Below are 19191 nucleotides of genomic sequence, written 5' to 3' on the forward strand. Positions count from 1 at the left end.
TATGACTTTCTCAGAAGTTGTAGCAAAGGCCATATCATTATTTTGGTAGGCTGTGATACAGATTTTAAATTATGATACAAACAATCAGTATTAAACCAAGGGAAGACCATTAGGAATGAATACTCTGTTACATTTATCACCAATGCATGGTAGTGGTGACAGTGTGGAGGTAGGATTGGTAGTGTTTCTAGGGCCAAAGAAGGCTTTTAATTTAGGGAAATTCTGGAGCTGAGAATGGTGGTTGTTACCAGAGTTTATAAAAGAAGTAAAAATCTGGATGGGCTCTGAGCCCAGAAGTACAGTCTGAGCTGTATTATTCGTGTTTTTTATTTTCTGTATTTTATGATGCTTTGACATCTTGGGGCCTTGCTGGCTTGAGGGCAGACCACTCCTCCAGGGCTGGAAAATTCCCAGAGATAGCAAATGACTCTCCTGTGAGCATTTTCATATGTAAAACAGCCAGTCTAGAGCCCATACTGCCAACCACCTCCTTTATTGAGCTTTCACAGATTGAGCCACTATCCCCCTACCCTAACTTACACCCTAGGGCCAGGTAACAGGCAACTAGGGACGGTTCTTACACTCTGGAGCCCACTGAAATTACTCAAACCAGCCAATTCTAAACTGTTTACCATGCCCTGCATTGGCCTTTTCTGCTGAAAACCATAATAAAAGCTTGTGCCATGCTTTCCCCTCTCTCATTCTGCCTCCTGACTGACCCTGGTACCTTCCCATATAGACCTGTGCTTCATGGCATGCCTCCTCCTCCTAGAATTACGAGTAATAAACTCTTCTTCCCAAGGCAGTTGTCTCTGTGCCTGTCATTTTATCACACTCAAAGAAAACAAAACCTGGGTACGTTTTAAGACACGAGCCAGCCTTCTTCTGCAGTACCCTTTGCTGTCTCTGGCTAAGCCTCAATTCAAGCTCATAATCAAGATGGATAGAAACCTTGGGCACCCACAGTGATTGCACTGTCACAGTAATTTCTGAGTGTCCACACCATGTTATGGATATTAAGAAGCCCATACAGGACATCTCTTTTGAGAAGTAACAGGTTCGGCTGGATGGAGTTAATCATCAGCCCTCTCCTTTTTCAGGATTGGCTTTAGCTCTTGGAAGAAGCAGGGATGGGCATGGGGAAAGGTCAAACAGTGGTGGCTGTAAGTCCTGGAGAAGGGGAGCTGGGTAACCTCAGAGGGAAGTACATCAGCAGCTGCTCATGGCTGCAGCAGGCGTGGAGCCTTCTGCTGCTTATGATTTGAAAACATCCCATGAATTTCTGTAGCAGGAGTTTATTGTCATACTTTGTGTTGAAACCTGTGGCAACCTCATCTGGATCCTAATGCATAAACAAGGATGTTTCAGTAGAAACATTTTAAGAGGCCGGACGCAGTGGCTCACGCCTGTAATCCAGCACTTTGGGAGGCCGAGGCGGGTGGATCACGAGGTCAGGAGATGGAGACCACAGTGAAACCCCGTCTCTACTAAAAATACAAAAAACTTAGCCAGGCACAACGGTGGGCACCTGTAGTCCCAGCTACTGGGGAGGCTGAGGCAGGAGAATGGCGTGAACTCAGAAGGCGGAGCTTGCAGTGAGCCGAGATCGTGCCATGTCACTCCAGCCTGGGTGACAGAGCGAGACTCTGTCTCAAAAAAAAAAAAAAAGAAACATTTTAGGAATAAAATAAATGTTTACTGAAGAGTGATACTGTATAATTCTACCAAAAGTGTACTTGTTAATATAAAAAATGTAAATGGGGAAATGGACAAACTCCCACAGATTTAGTGTTCATTAAATATTAGTTATATTTTAAGTGAGATATTTATGTAAGAGGTTCATAGCAATATCTGGGTTAGAAATGTCCTTAGAAATTTACATTACAATTTCCGTGGTCCAAACTGCTTTTTTTGGTTACGGAAGTTACAGACTTACTTGTAGCTAAATATCATGGAAGACCCTTATCAGTGTATTTCTTACTTAGATTTCCCCAGGGATATAGTCTCATTGAATATTGATAAATCAACACTCTCTTTTCAGATGTGGCACTCCTGGGAATAACTGAAATGCAAAACTCATAGTCTTATCTTACTTGTGTTAATAAATTTAACTAATGTGGAACAGTATCAGTTCAGAGCTTTCTCAGTGAAGCTGGTGAAGCCCTCAGCCCCCACCAACTTCCTAATCTCTTAAGTCTCAGTCACGTTCCTTTGAATGTAGGGATGTTTTTTTCATTAGGTTTCCCACCTCAGCAGCTTGACCTCTGCTTCCGGTAGGAGGTTGATTGGTAACTGCTGGATAACCTCTGACATGAGCTAGCTTACTTTGCCTGCTTTCAAAACTACTAGATCTTTCTCTGTTTTCTTTTTCTTATCACTGTTATCTGCTATTTTTCTCAGCATTTGTATGAGTTTTTCTTTGCTAGCAGTCACTTTGGGTCTACTCATTCCTCTTAGCCCTCTGAATCCTATCTCTGTGGTACATTGTTTATATTATGGCTACAATGAAAAACCCTGATAGTTTCCTCCTCCATCTTCCTTCTTATGTCAATCCCTAAAACGTATTTCCCTGCGCATAATGTGTTGCTATGAGCTTCTTTCCCTACTTTTTAAATAAATATTATTTCTTGTTATTTGCTTAAAAGTCTGGGAAGGTATTAAGGTCTATGATTAAGAAGAAAAAAGTCTTATAAATAAATGATGAAAAACCACACCTAGCATCCTAATGATGGTACGAGAGAGTTCCCAGGGCTTACAAGGTTAGAACTGAAGTCTGAAGAGGCACCAGCATGCTTCAGTTATATATTGACAACATTTGTTTTACGTGGAGAGACCACAACCATGTATGCTCCATTGATTGGTTCTGGTACCTTTTAGGTAGGCTTTGTGAATTGTTTAGGTGCACGTTTTATGTCTTATGGCTGGAGAGATAAAACGCCAGAAAACTCTTCTTGGGGAATATGTAGAATGAAAAAAAGCATTGAAAATGTAAGTAGAATCATGAAGCTTATTTGGCTGGGGACAGATGGATTGAAGCAGCAAAAAAGGTTAATATAAGCTGGTAGAAAGTCTTGAACAAATGTACAGTAAGTTAAATTTTGTGGGGAACTTGGATTTTCATATATTACGCTTATTTAAAATGGGTGGGAAGGAAGACGACAGTATTATTTAATTATTTAAATGTCATATATTTGATCCCTGGGGTCTGAATTGCCAAGAGGTAAGTTAATGGGTCTGGAATTTGATTTAACTCTATAAGTAAACATTTACTATTTCTTAGATGCTTCTACATGTCATGTAGAAGGCATGAGACTCCTAGGTCAGAGGCAAAGGACCTTATTACTCATGACATAGGAACAGCATGAGCATTAGCATATTTTCTTCAGTTCTCCTCACCTCCAAGTTTTATGGGGGTGATAGAATATGTTACGGATAGATGCTGTACATATAGTGGGTTGGAGCTGAGGAGCTCTGGGTGTGGAGGATCCATTGCTTTTAAGCAAGGCTGCTCTTTGTCCTGTTGGGCGACTACCTCATTTTTCAAGGTTGTTCACAGCAGACACAACCCTGACAAACAGCCCTGGTAACAAGTGGTCAGGATCTTGCATTCTGGCCATACCTAGCAATATGTACAGGATTGGGAGAAGACCCATCAAAGAATGTCTTCCAACAAGTTATATTAATATTAAGAATCAATAAATATTCTTGTATTACGTTTTAAAACTATGAATATTGTATTTAAAGAACAATTAACTAAAGGAAATTTTAAAATGAAAAATTCTTCTGGTGAGGTTTAAGCCATGTGTTTCCTTAATTGTACAAAAATTACAAAACATCAGCCTCACCTGTCTTTTCAGAGCGATACATACATACTTGATGCTTCCCTTTCTTAAAAATGATCTGCACTTTAAATGTGTCACATCACTTTTGAGTTTAGTTTATACTAAACTTCATAATAGCCGTGTACTTACAATAAGGCATTATGTTAGGTAGTCATGATGCAAGTAGTTTTGGGATGCTTAGTATTTCACAGACCCTGAGGTTGAAGAAGTGATGCTGGAGGATAAAGTGGAGTATTAAGGAGTTTTAAAAGAAAACTTAAGGACATCAGAAAAGGTTAATGATAGAATGTTAATTGAAAAAAAGGGTTATGTAATTTGCATATTCAGCATGAACCCTGAGTTTAAAAAAACTATATACACAAGTATGTGTGTATGGCAAAAATTCAAAGGCAATGCTGTAATATATTAATAACAGTTTTACCTGGATGGCAAACTTTCTTAATTCTTAGTTTCTTTGTGTAGTTTGCAAATTATGTAAGCATGCATTAATGTTATAATTAGGAAATTTTTTTATTTTGATATAATTTTATCAGTGTTTTATACACATTTTATCAGTGTTTTACAAGCACATTGTTTAAAGAGTACTAGTCATATAGTTCTATGAGGCTTGTAATGGAGGACGACAGTGGCTACTATTACCCTTACCTCATTTCCTGCTTCTTATAGACAAACAACTTCAACAATTTTAGCTGACTTTTTTTGTTATCTATTGTCATAAATCCAAGTAAGTTTATATTGCTGCTACTTGATTTTTTTTTTTACACTACCTGTGACTTCCCACAGTGGAAGATAAGAACTCTGTCCTCTTACCTGTCCTGTTTTTTGTTTTTGTTTTTGTTTTGTTTTGTTTTTGAGACAGGGTCTCACTCTGTCACCCAGGCTGAAGTGCAGTGGTATGATCATAGCTCACGCAACCTCTGCCTCCTGGGCCCAGTGATCCTCCCACCTCAGCCTCCCAAGTACCTGGGACTACAGTCTGACACTGCCATGCTCAGGTGATTTTTAAATTTTTTTGTAGAGACAAGAGCTCAGTATATTGCTCAGGCTGGTCTCAAACTCCTGGGCTCAAGCGATCCTCTTGCCTCAGCCTTCCTAAGAGTTGTGATTACAGATGTGAGCCACACTACACCTGGCCATCTGTCTTGTTAATGCAGTCACATACACATTTCTTGTCTTCCCATCCTCCCAGAACAGTTATTCTAATTTTGATTATATCAGTATTTAATGTTTACATCATTATGACTAAATGCTATTTGTAGTTTTGCCATGTAGTAGTATTCTGTGGTTACTTTTTCTTTCTTGTACACAGTTTTATTTTCAATGGAATACATATACTTGTTAAAAGGTAGGTTTGTTTTCTATGAACATATCATTGGTTTATTTCTAAACTCTATTTTATTTATAAATACCCTCTTAACTATTCTATTAATTTCATGTTCTTAATGATGTAGCTCTCAGATTCTTCTGACTTGTTCTAATCTATACTGGTTGTTTACCTGGTTTTGGCATAGTTGTTTTCTTGGACTCTTTTTTTTTCCTTAGTATCCTCATCATCTTCAGAATTTCTTTCTTGTGTTGGACGCCCTGTTGCTTGCTTTCCTTTTTGTTAGGTCCTTATTTTGGTGGAGCACACTCTCAAGTAGCAACCTGAGTACTTGGTGGCTTCTTTTGACCTAGAAAATACTACTGGGTTCTGGCAATTTTATCGAGTTAGTTCTTTGGATTTTGTCTCTCCCCCTCTCCCCACGCCCTCCTCTCTGTCTCTCTCTGTGGGTGTGTGGGTGTTTTCGAATCCCTATTTTCTTTGATGTAGTAGGAATATGGACTGGCCCTCTATTATCTTTTTTCTTAAGTATTTTCTACATCTTTCTTTTTGGTGTTCCTTTATTGGGAGATTTCTTCAGTTTTATCTTCCAACCCTCCATAGATTGAAACAATTCTCTTGTTACTGGACCCCCTACTTTAAAAAAAAAAAAATCCAGTTATTTTGCTGTGCAGAAGCTCTTTAGTTTAATTAGATCCCACTTGTCAATTTTAGCTTTTGTTGCCATTACTTTACAGGCAACCTACAGAATGGGAGAAATTTTTTGCAATCTATCCATCTGACAAAGCGCTAATATACAGAATCTACAAAGAACTTAAACAAATTTACAAGAAAAAATAAGCCCATCAAAAAGTGGTTGAAGCATATGAACAGACATTTCTTAAAAGAAGACATTTATGCAGCTGACAAACATGAAAAAAAGCTCATCATCACTGGTCATTAGAGAAATGCAAATCAAAACCACAATGAGATACCATCTCACGCCAGTTAGAATGGCAATCATTAAAAAGTCAGGAAACAACAGATGCTGGAGAGGATGTGGAGAAATAGAAACGCTTTTACATTGTTGATGGGAGTGTAAATTAGTTCAACTATTGTGGAAGACAGTGTGGTGATTCCTCAAGGGTCTGGAACCAGAAATACCATTTGACCCAGTAATCCCATTACTGGGTATTTACCCAAAGGATTATAAATCATTCTACTATAAAGACACATGCACACGTATGTTTATTGCAGCACTATTCACAATAGCAAAGACTTGAATCAACTCAAATGCCATCAGTGATAGACTGGATAAAGAAAATGTGGCACATATACACCATGGAATACTATGCAGCCATAAAAAAGGATGAGTTCATGTCCTTTGCAGGGACATGGATGCAGCTGGAAACCATCATTCTCAGCAAACTAACACAGGAACAGAAAACCAAACACCACATGTTCTCACTTATAAGTGGAAGTTGAACAATAAGAACATACGGGCACAGGGAGGGAAACATCACACACCGGGGCCTATTGCAGGATGGGGGCCGAGGGGAGGGATAGCTTTAGGAGAAATACCTAATGTGATGAGGGGTTGATGAGTGCAGCAAACCACCATGGCACGTGCATACCTATCTAACAAACCTGCACATTCTGGACATGTATCTCAGAACTTAAAGTATAATAATAATAATAATCCAGTTTTTGTTTCATGGTTGCTTATACTCTTTTATCTCTTTGAAGGTTATTAAGAATAGTTTTTGGAAATTTTCTCTCTTTACCTATTATTTGTTTCTTCCAAGTTACTCTTTTTTTGTTTGTTTGCTTGCTTGCTTTGGTCTCTGTCTTTCCTGTTCCAGGTTCTCCTTATATGTGTGGTGGTGGTTGTTCACTGACGCATTCTAAAAAAAGTTCTAAAGAGTGGAGTAGTAGTTCTGTGCCTCTGGATAGGGCTTGTTGACTTACGGGTTTCTGTTTAGGATAATCTGGTAGGCTGTTTTATTGGCGATGTACATCTTTTAAGTGTCTTATTTTAGGCTGGTCAGATTCCTTAGAGATGACTCTTATGTGGCTGGAGGGTATAAGCCTGCAGTGCTTTGGAATCCAATCAGGGGCAGAAACACATAAACTTTGTCTTTATTTTCTTTTTTAGTGTGGTATGTCTGTTCTAAACTTGCCTTATGTTTTTCAGTAATAATAAGACCATTAAAAACATCTCTACCCAGAGTATAAATCTCCAGTCTTTTGCTGGGGTGAGGGAGGGGTGTTCACCTGTTGGGAGTGTGAAGGGGTGGAATGGGGAGTTGGGAAGCTTACACATTTTTAAACAGATTTTTTTTTTTTTTTAAATCCTCTTTTTAAACCTTTTCTCTCACTTCCAGAGGTACCTGGTACTGCCATTTTAGCCATTTGGAGATTCTATTGTGTAACCCTAACCCTGTTTTCTCTTTTGTCTGTTTAGTATTCAGATTTCTCAGGTTTGAAAAGTGGTTTACCATAATTTTGTTATTGTTGTTTCATCTTGTGGACTCTTCATCTTTGCGAATGTAAGCCTTAAAAGAACATCCCATTAGGCAAGGTGTGGTGGCTCACCCCTGTAATCCCAGTAATTTGGGAGGCTGAGGTGGGTGGATAGCTTGAGCCCAGAAGTTCAGGATCAGCCTGTGCAAGGTGGTGAAACTCCGTCTCTACAAAAAAATACAAAAAAATTTGCCAGGCATGATGGCGCATACCTGTAGTCCCAGCTACTCCAGAGGCTAAGGTAGGAAGATAGCTTGAGCCCAGGAGGTCAAGGCTGCAGTGAGCCATGATTGCACCACTGCACTCCAGCCTGGGTTACAGAGTGAGACCCTGTCTCAAAAAACAAAAACAAAGAAACAAACAAAAAATCCCTTTACTTTTCATTTTGGTGGGACAGTGTGCCTGTAAATGTAAGTTCAACCTACCTCCTTAGCCAGAAATCTGTGATCTTTATTTTTTAAAGACATGATCCTTTCCCTTTTCTAACATATAGTTGATGACAAAGGCATATTCCTAACTGTTATGTGGCTGGAGGGTATAAGCCAGCAGTGCTTTGGAATCCAAACAGGAGCAGAAACACATAAACTTTTCTTAATTTTTGCCCATTTATTAGAAGGTTTTGTGAATATCCGTCTGTAATACGCAAGCTCTGTTTTAGGTTAGATCTCTTATGACTTACTTAGACCATAATTTTTGATATTTTAACTGAAGAGCTAGTGGTTAATAATAGCTACAATAGGTAGTTCAAAGAAATGTCTGAAGATTCAGTATGGTGTTTAAACTATAATAATAGCAACAGTAATAATAAAAATAGCTTAAATAGCTTATACTTGTGCACTAAGTGCTAGGCCTGTATTAATTTTTAAAATTTCACACAAATTTTGTGGAATAGGAACTCTTATTTTCCTCCCCTTACAGATGAGGAAACTGAGGCACAGAAAGATTATGTAGTTTTCCATAGTCAACATGGCTAAACTAGGAAGTGGAGGAGTAAGAATATAAATCTCTGTAGTCTGGCTCCAGAACCCACACTGTTAACCATTATGCTAATCTACCTCCGTATACTGTTGGGATTATTTTGGATGAGATAAAGTTTTTAATTTTTTTTATCATGTAGAATGATCAATTTTGTTTACTACAACTTATTATCTCTTTAAGCATTATTTATCATAAGTAGTATGCAGACTTACTATTGGTGATATATCTGAAGATAAGTTGTTACCTTAGACTTTTCTAGCATGTCCAAAAGGCTCGACTTTCTTTTCCCCTTATACAGTGGATATGTTTCTGATAATTCTCTCCTATTGAACTGTCATTGATTCATACTTTTCAAAGATTGCCTCCTGCTTTTTTATGCTTTTATTTAAGCATATAGTAAATTTCTGGCAAAGTGATGAGCTGTAGGAAAATGTTTCTTTTTTAGATAAAATCAAATACTAATTATTTTGAAGGTGAATTGTTATATTTTAGTATATTTGGAATAGATATTTCATTGATAACTTATTGAGCAGAATCAACTAGCTGAGTTTAATCTTTAAAAACATAAAAGCCTGGCCGGGCGCGGTGGCTCAAGCCTGTAATCCCAGCACTTTGGGAGGCCGAGATGGGTGGATCACGAGGTCAGGAGCTCGAGACCATCCTGGCTAACACGGTGAAACCCCCTCTCTACTAAAAAATACAAAAAAAAAAAAAAAAAAAAAAAAAAAAAAACTAGCCAGGCGAGGTGGCAGGCGCCTGTAGTCCCAGCTACTCGGGAGGCTGAGGCAGGAGAATGGCGTAAACCCGGGAGGCGGAGCTTGCAGTGAGCTGAGATCCGGCCACTGCACCCCAGCCTGGGCAACAGAGCAAGACTCCGTCTCAAAAAAAAAAAAAACAAAAAACCAAGAAACATAAAAGCCTATTGTTTCTTTTGTTTTAGTTCTAAGAAAGATGCTCTTAAGGACAAGCACCTAATTATTTAATTTCCTTCCTGCACCAAGATACGAATAAACTACTAATATTATAGAATTAAACTTGCCCTACTTTAGGCTTTTATACCCTCTTAACTATTTAAGTTTATGCCTGAAAGGGAAGAATCAGATTTGTTTTAAATGAACTTTAAGAGCATTAGATACAGTAGTTATATTCCAATGTAGACACAAACATATATTTCCTTGCCTGATTCTTTAGGATTTATTTATGGCGATATGTTAAAGGTGCTAAAAATAATTACATGTTTATATTAACAAATCTTGGAAAAAGATGTACTTTTTAAACTTGATTTGCAGATTTCTCTTTATTCGTGCTCCCATGACTGTAATGTTCTTTCCTTCCTGCCAATTTTCGCCTGTTCCCTATATTAAAACCTATTCTCTCACTTCTGTTTAGAATTCATCTGTGCCTTATTCCAATTCACTCTTGTAAGGGTGATGCTTGGGATCCCCTCAGCCCTCATGTATTCATTCATATTATATTGGAGGTAATGTTTTGTTTCTATGGAAATGTGCTTTTTAGTTTCCTATTTGTAGGTTTGCACTTGTCAATTAAGAATAAGTTGTTTTTAGTTGAAGTCCTCTAGTTATTTCTACCTGTCAGCCCCTCATATTATACTTTGGCTTCTGAAAGACTAGTATATATTGGACACAGTAATTCCGTAGAAAAATGTGACTAAATATTGTAACTATATAGGTCCTTATGACATTTAAAAATTCATCATCTGCCCATTTCTAACCAAGAGGAACACTACCAAAGCTACTCTTGATCACAAGATTCCTTCTTTGGGATTCATTTGGAAGCTAAAACTGATACAAGATACAAAAGCATATTTAGGATAGAACATCAGAAAGCAATGCTTTTGTGAAGAAGCCACATTTTTCTTCCGCGGTATCTATTAGACAATCCTCATTTATTTACTACCATTACTTAATTTACCCTTTACACTCATTATAATTGGACCATAGTTACCATTGTGTCCTATAAGCTTGCCAGTTTATGGCAGTGGGATCAAGTGAAGTTTTATCAACAGTTTGAGTTTTTAAAATAGAGTTCACTGTCTTGATTTTTTTTCTTTTCTAATTTAATAAGCAGTAAGTTTGCTGAATTTGAGGACACTGTGCAAGAACCATCTGTAGTTGAATATCTGAGTTGTTAAGTATAAAATTCAGATATTCAAAAGTATTGAAAAGAATTTGCTTATTTTTCTTCTCCTCATATACTTTTAATTTTTTAAATTTAAAATACTGAATTGAGGGAAGACTGCATCCCAGACAAACTGACTTCTAAATAGCACGCAGAGGAATAGTTCTCCAAGTGTTATACATCTGCTATGATGGCTTTTATATATTTATTTTCATTGGACTTTTAAAGTGTTTTTCTTTTCAAAATAAAGGTTTATAAAGAAACCGTCTAATACAAAAGTTGATATATTTTTAAAATTCCCCTTTTTAAATTAAAAGGGAAAAATCTCAAGTTCTTAGAGATCACTGATTATTTAGAAGTCTGTTTTTTTCTTTCTGTATATATGATTCTTTAAATTCTTGGAGCTCAAATTAGACATGAGTATTTCAGGTGTCTAGGCTTTCTCTTTTTCCTTCTTGGTCACACTTTTATGTGTTTGTGTCTTTTATGAGATGTGAGCTAGATTAAGATTTGTTGATATGCTATGAGTTGTGATTAAGATATTATTCAGGAATTATTAGGAACTACATATAGGTAGAGAAGATGGAAAAAGCTATGTATTTGCTTAATGACATAGAAGAGAAAGCGGGAAAGGGGAAGGGGTAAAATATGGAAAAGAAAGGTGAAATAGATCAGAAGAAAATGGAAAAAGAATTATTTGCATAGCTATAGTGGGTTATATATTGACTTCTGTCTCAATTTATTTATTTTTACTTGTTCTTTTCTCATTGAGTTTTAAAATTCTAGAAATGGAGGCCATTACATCTGCTGCCTTTAAAACTCCCAGACTTTAATAGTGTCAACTCAATTATCCATTGAGAGATTATCTGCTTTGTGTTTTAGCCTTTGCAAATACAGCTTTCAAGCTCTTACTGGCATAAGTAAACAAAGGATGATAAAGACTTTTTGAATCATTTCACTGTTTCATGCTTACTTTTATACTCCTGTGTAGCCTGGTTCTTCCATCAAACTACTTTCAGTGAACCTTTAGCCTATATTCAACATAGATAAGTTATCTCAGATATTTTTTCTTGTAAAAAATGTAATCACAATAAGTGTTTTTCTAGTGGATTTAATTGTCTTTAAATTGACTTTTACTATCCCCCTCCCACCTCTCCCTGTGTCTTCTACCTTGAGAGTAAAGATCAACCCACTATACTGTTTCTTCTGTATTTAGAGTTAGAGTACCGTACCTGGATCATTGATACTCAGCACACTCCTAAAGACTTGGAAAAGTCTTTAGCCAAAAAAGACAGCTTTAATTGGGATACATTGCCCATACATACAGACTAAAGAAGAAAGGGTACATTTTAGAAGGATTTTCAGGGAGAGTTGCAACATTAATTTTCTGGTTGTCTCTGATGAAAATAAAAATCCAGCTAGCTAGCCTTAATTGTATTTTTCTTCTCCCGCACAAGGGAATGATAAAATACAAATGTAGTGAATTTAAAAAACACAAAACAATTTTTGTTTAAGCCTGCTTTAAAAAAAATCTGAGAGATGAAGTTCTCTCTCTCTGACATGGCGTATTGGTCAGCAAAGCGTTGATAAGGAAAATTGAACAACTTTTCAATTAACTCATTAAAGTGTTTCTATAGTATATTGTTTAATGCTTTATCAATTCCAGAGAATTTAAACATTATTCAAATATATATCGTATTTCCTTTTCTGTAGAGAGAGCTCCTTGAAGGCAGAGACCCTGTCTTTGAGCTCTGTATCTTTTAGATTTAGCCAGTTTCTGGAATATAAAGTATTGGCTGAATTAATTATTATGTGAGCTATCAGTAATAGCTGTTTTTTAGCGGGGGGTTGTAGTTTTAAAAATTAACAGATAAGGAAATATTGACCATAAGTTGCTTTAACTTCTATGTGTATTTAGTGTTTAACATCTGGTCATTAGCTCTTATTTTTGAGGAAAAACATGAGGATCACTTATATCTTTTCTGTACTCTTTGCCCTTTTTCTTAAAATGTGTTAAGTATATTGCAAATCTTTGGTGATAACATCTTCTATTTGCTTAATATTTTGTGTTTTTCCAAGCACTTTCCCACACATTATTAAGTTCTATCCTCACAACAACCTGAAAGAGGTATGGTTAAGGAAACTGAGGAAGAGATTTGTGCCAAAGGTTATGAGTTTAAAGCCTAGAATCTAGGACTTTTGAATTTCTAGTTCAGTTCTGTTTTGTGTTTACCTTACAGCCACTTTTAAAGTCATTTCCTATTGCCTGTTGTATTAGTTTGCAAGGGCTGCTGTAACAAAGTACCACAAAGTAGGTGGCTTAAACAACATAAATTTATTGACTCATGATTCTGGAGGTGAGAAGTCTAAAATCAAGGTGTTGGTGGGATTGGTTCCTCCTGAGGACTGTGAGGGAAGGATCTGTTCCGGGTGTCTCTCCTTGCCTTATAGATGAACTGACCAACTTTACCCTGTGTCTCTTCGTGTCACCTTCCCTCTATAAGTATCTCTGTGTCCAAATTTCTCCCTTTTATAAAGACATCAGTCATATTTGATTAGAGGTCAACCCTACTCCAGTATGACTTCGTCTTAACTGATCATATCTTCAGTGACCTTATTTCCAAATTAGGTCACATTCTGAGGCACTAGGGGCTAGGACTCGAACATATCTTTCTGGGCATGGGGGGCAGGAACACACACAATTTTACCTATAACATTTACCTTTTAGTAAATGAAGCCTTACTGGAGATGTTGACTTGTCTTTCCAAGAACTTAATAGAAACTCCTCATTTGATCCTCGCTGCTCTGTTACCTCTCAGAGGAAATTAATTTAATACCCATGAAAGGCATTTTTGGCAGAATCGTTCCTGTTCTGGTCCTCAGGGCCATAGAGTTATCTAATGATTAGTTTGTGGAAATAACCTGTATTTATAATTTTATTTCCTGAAATTTTCTTAAGTGAGAATACATAAGATTAACTGAGAACTAAGCTCTTCTCTTGGGGCTAATCTCTTAAAGTAAGTCTATGTGTCACCTCATGCTCCAGCTGTTTTCTGTGCATCTAAATGGCCCACTTCCCTAGAGGACTTCAGCAGATGATAGAAGAGTCTCTGAAGGAAAGTTGAGATTAATCAGACTATCAAGTACCTAGCTCTGTTTTGTTTTGAGCATAGTCGGTAAACAAATGGTGAGAAGATTTCCTGAACAGTAAGATTCAGAGGGAGACAAGGAACTCGTTACTGTTATTTAGATTTAATTCTGTTGGATAACTGGCCGGTTTTACTGGATTTTCCTTTTTGTATCATACTTTAAAAGGAAGAGATAACTTGCACAAAATAGTCTTTTCTGGTTCAGTAGGCATTTAACCAGATCACTTATATGTCATATGTATCACCAGGATAGGACAGTGATTAATATTGAAGAAAACAGTAATTTTAAAAAATAATTAAAACTTTTATTTTAGATTTGAGGGTACACGTACAGGCTTGTTGCATGGATATATTATGTGATGCTGAGGTTTGGGCAGTGACTGAACCTGTCACCCAGGAAGTGAGCATAGTACCTAACACTTTTTCATCCCTTTCACCTATCCTTCCCTGTCCTCTCTAGAAGTCCCCAGTGCCTATTGTTGCTAGATCTTTATGACTGTGAGTACCCAGTGTTTAGCTCCCACTTCTAAATGAGAATATGCAGCATTTGGTTTTCTGTTCCTGTGTTAATTTGCTTAGGATAATGGCCTCCAGCTGCATCCATGTTGCTGCAAAGGACTTGATTTCATTCTTTTTTTATGGCTGTGTAGTATTCCATGGTATATATGTACCACAGTTTCTTTATCCCAGTCCACTGTTAATGGGCGCCTAGATTGATTCCATGTCTTTGCTATAGTGAATAGTGCTGTGATCAACATTTGAGTGCAGGTGTATTTTTGGTAGAGTGATTTATTGTCTTTTGGATATATATCCAGTAATTTGATTGCTGGGTCGATTGGTAGTTGTGTTTTGAGTTATTTGAGAAATCTTCAAACTGCTTTCCACAGTGGCTGAGCTAATTTACATTCCCACAAACAGTGTATATGTGTTCTCTTTTCTCCATAGTCTTGCCAGCATCTGTTGCTTTTTGACTTTTTAATAAAACATACTCAGGGTGGGTATGTTTGGTTCCCAACCTGTCCAATTTAAAATGTTTTACTATTTTAAGTTTTACTTGATAACCAGTATTCATAGTCAAATAATTTTAGATTTTTCCTAGAGTTTGAGATATAAAAAGTCAGGAATAAGATGAGGGAGCTAAAGGAAAGATTTGACTTCCAAAAATTCTGAAATACAAGAGAAAGGCTTAAAATAATTAGTTTTTTACAATTACTGATTAGTTGACATCTAATTACGATATATTTAATTGGCTTGGTGTGTTTATGGCTCTTAATCCTAAAGTATATATTTAAGTACCTAAAAGGATCAGTTAATTATTTTTTGAGTCATTTCTGGAAAATCGTGTAGAATAAAAATAACTCAAAATATATGTGTCCTTTAATATTCAAGCACTTTTGTAAAGTATATAACATTTCCTTGGTTTGCTACTTATCACTTTTTAAGGGGGATCTGTTGGTTTCCATTAATAGATTTTTAAGAATTATGCTATATTAATTGGCTTTTAAAAACTCTAACTTTTTTTTTGCAGATTAATAAGAGGAGGATAGAAAAATTTGTTAAACATATTTTCAGATTTTTTCCTCTCCCCTATCACTATGCACAAGAATGTTCACATATATAGGCACTATATATACTATTTGTTGGATGGCTGACGGAATGGGTAAGTGGATGAGTAAATAATATATTCAGATTTGTTGTATATTATATATGCATAATATACATAAAAGCAAATATGTATATATTTTGTGTGTTTTGAATACTTTGGTTAAGTGGTTTCCCAAGTATGTGCTATAAAAACGTTCTACACAAAAAGGTCTCCATAGCCAAATAGATTTGGAAATGTGATATATTATTTTTATGTCAAGAAATTCTTAATGTAGATTAGCACATTAAATATTCTGAACGGTCTGGAAATAAACTCATTTAAACTTAGCCTAGTATTTCAATAACTAATGTGAATAGGGAATGCATTTTTTTTCTTTTTGAGATGGAGTCATCCTCTGTCGCCCAGGCTGGAGTGCAGTGGCATGATCTCGGCTCACTGCAGCCTCTGCTTCCTGAGTTCAAGTGGTTCTCCTGCCTCAGCCTTCCAAGCAGCTGGGACTAAAGGTGCGTGCCACCATGCCCAGCTAATTTTTGTATTTTTAGTAGAGATGGGGTTTCACCATATTGGCCAGGCTGGTCTCGAACTCCTGACCTGGTGATCCACCTGCCTCGGCCTCCCAAAGTGCTGGGATTACAGGCTGAGCCACCATGCCTGGCCGGGGAATGCTTTTTAAATCCCTGAACAATTGTATATATTGTGGATTTGCGTGCGAACATGTGGGCCTGTATGCAAATGTACATTCAAAACTTGGGAATGAATGGGTTTTTATGTAATGTAAGCGGTAGAACTGAACAGATGTTGGTGGTATGTCAGAGAAATGGGAGCCAGTGATGGTATTTCATAAGACTCATAGATAACTTGGAAAGCATACGTAAAATTCGAGTTTTTATATTAGTTAGTGAAGTAGAGCTAGTGAAAGCCTGCCATACTCCTCACCAATCGTAATCATGCCATCATTAATTATATGCTTCAGTGAAAGGATTGAGAAAAGAGGATCAAAGAGCATCAGATAACTAAGAAGAATCCCAACCCTCTACCTCATTGGTTGGGTAATACAAATACCAGTGGAACTCTGGACAGTAATGATCATGTGATCTGTCCCATATGGCTCAGCTTGGCCAATTTCCTCAGCTCCTGGTTTTCTGTGGTCATGTCCAAGGAACTAAAGCAGCAGTAAAGCTCCATAGTCAGATGTCTTTGACTTACCCATTTTAGGTAGCAAGTATCTTCAGCTCTGCCTCTATTTACTATACAACAAAATACAATAAGGAAACAACCTAGAATTTGTTAGTGGGTACAGTGAAAAAGTAGTCACCATATTTTGGATCTGTGAATTAAAAAAAAAGAAAAACACTAGTTTAAAATAAACTGAAAGATAATATAAAATAAATTGACTTTATTAGGCTTCTTTTTGGCATTTCTCTTGTAAGGGAAATCATTAGTGAACAATAATAAATACAATGTTATCTATTAGGAAAATAAACACAAATATTTAAACTCAATAAATTAAGTGAAAGATGAATTGAATTTAAACAGCTAAGTTTAAAAAATAGTTATTTTGACTTTTTTTCTTGAAAATATATATTGTATTTCCCTCTGGACCTCCTTGGATAACCTGATGTGCTTTTCCTGTCTCAGGGAATCACTATTCCAGTGCCCAATTTTGAGTGTCCATCTAACAAGCACTGCAAACTATGGCTCAGGCTGCCTGAGCTCTGGAGATTTTCCTGGGTTACTGGCACTATCTGTATGTTCCATAATACCATGACTGACATATGTTGTGTTCATGGCTGAATATCTTCAAAATAACTTGTGTATTCTCAAAGCTCACTTTAAAATCTAATTTTTAAATTTCTATTAAGTTATTTAATTAATTAGAAAAGGCTATGTAAACACGAAAGGTTTTTATAATTTAATAGGCAAACTGCTTTACCATTTAATCCTTAATTAAATATTGAACCACTTTAACAGAGTAGCCACCACACAAAGAATACTGAATAAGGTATGTGTAAAAAGGAATAAAAAGAATAAAACAGACAAAAATCCCTCCTTAAAATGACCAACTTGTCTGTTGTGGATAGTGGGGAGTGTGTGTAATATCTGCTCTTATTCCCAGTTGTTGGAGCTTGGGTACATTAAGATTCAGCCACAGCGTGAGAAATCAGAGTTCTTTCACTGTGCTGTAGTTCAATATAAGGCTTGATTGGCAACTTAGTGTAGGTCACAGATCTCTTAGCTGGCTAAAGGCAATGAAGATACTATGTAGCTCTTCAGGGGGACATAGTGGAAAGTGGCAAAAATAAATCTCGATTTTATCCCCCTAAAATAAAATGACAGAAAAATGTAGGGACCCAGTTTAAACTGGCATTTGGATTCTCTGACGTAGGGATTCTTTCTGTTGGGATTGAGCATTAGCAAAGAGCTCATGCTCAAATGTCTGGATGAAAGTGTAAAATTGAGAAGTTCATTTTCAAAAAAAATTAGCATTCCTGCATTTTTTCAGAACTTATGGCATTGTGTTTCATATACTTTGTATTTTCAGATGCCTATTTTGGAGCTTCTTCTATTGCTTTGCATGAGAGCCCCTATATAAGTGAGATTGAGTGGTAGGCAGATTCTATCTATAACTTTTGTCCTCTTCTAAGTATTACAGAATTTTTTTGTTTGTTTGTTTGTTTTTTTGAGGTGGGAGTCTCACTCTGTTGCCAGGCTGGAGTGCAGTGGCACCATCTTGGCTCACGGCAACCTCCGACTCCCGGGTTCAAGCGATTACCCTGCCTCAGCCTCCTGAGTAGCGGGGACTACAGGTGTGTGCCACCACGCCCAGCTAATTTTTTGTATTTTAGTAGAGACATGGTTTCACCATGTTGGCCAGGATGATCTCGATCTCCTGACCTCGTGATCTGCCCACCTTGGCCTCCCAAAGTGCTGGGATTACAGGCATGAGCTGAATCTCTTTTTTAATTAAAAAAATTACAGTAGTGATTTCTTTCAATGTATACCTTATTAGTCCCATATAACTTTGTTTCAGATAATTCCTACTAATGATACAGTTAAACATACATTTTAATAATCTGTGAAAACATTAATGCAATAGTTTCTAAACTTTTCATTAACTACTATATATTAATACGTTGGCATTGTTGGTTGACAGGGTTCTGAGGTCGGATAGGTTTATGGTATGGTGCGTACTTATATCTCTTCTTAGAGATTTATAATGTGCATTATAATATCAAAGACTTAGAGTTGCCGAAGTAAATGATTATGTTCAGTCCAGAAGTTTCTTTGGGTGCCAAGGATAGAATAAAGTGACAAAGATGTCTATTCTTTTAGTGCTTTTGTATTTTGGAGGGTATGTTTTGGTATAACTAAAATAAAAGGCCTTATAAAATTAGCCTACTCAAAATATTCTCACTTTATTTGAGACATCTTTAATGGGATAATTTAGCACAGTGCTTGGCACATAGTACCGGTGCACCTTGTTTTATTGTGCTCCACTTTATTATACTCAGTGGACAATGTTTTTTTTACAAATTAAAGGTTTGTGGCCACCCTGTATAGAGCAAGTGTGTTGGTGTTGTTTTACCAAGGGCATGGACTCACTTTGTGTCTCCACATCACATTTTGGTAGTTCTTCTATTTCAAACTTTT

General features: G+C 36.7%; 1 protein-coding gene across 20 annotated transcripts in view; it reads left to right on the top strand.

Moving 5' to 3' along the window:
• The window catches only part of LOC105475056 (single stranded DNA binding protein 2), a 331890-nt gene that overhangs the window by 36790 nt on the left and 275909 nt on the right, over positions 1 to 19191 (top strand). The window lies entirely within an intron of this gene.

This window comes from Macaca nemestrina, chromosome 6 (genome assembly GCF_043159975.1).
Source record: "Macaca nemestrina isolate mMacNem1 chromosome 6, mMacNem.hap1, whole genome shotgun sequence".
Taxonomy (NCBI): domain Eukaryota; kingdom Metazoa; phylum Chordata; class Mammalia; order Primates; family Cercopithecidae; genus Macaca; species Macaca nemestrina.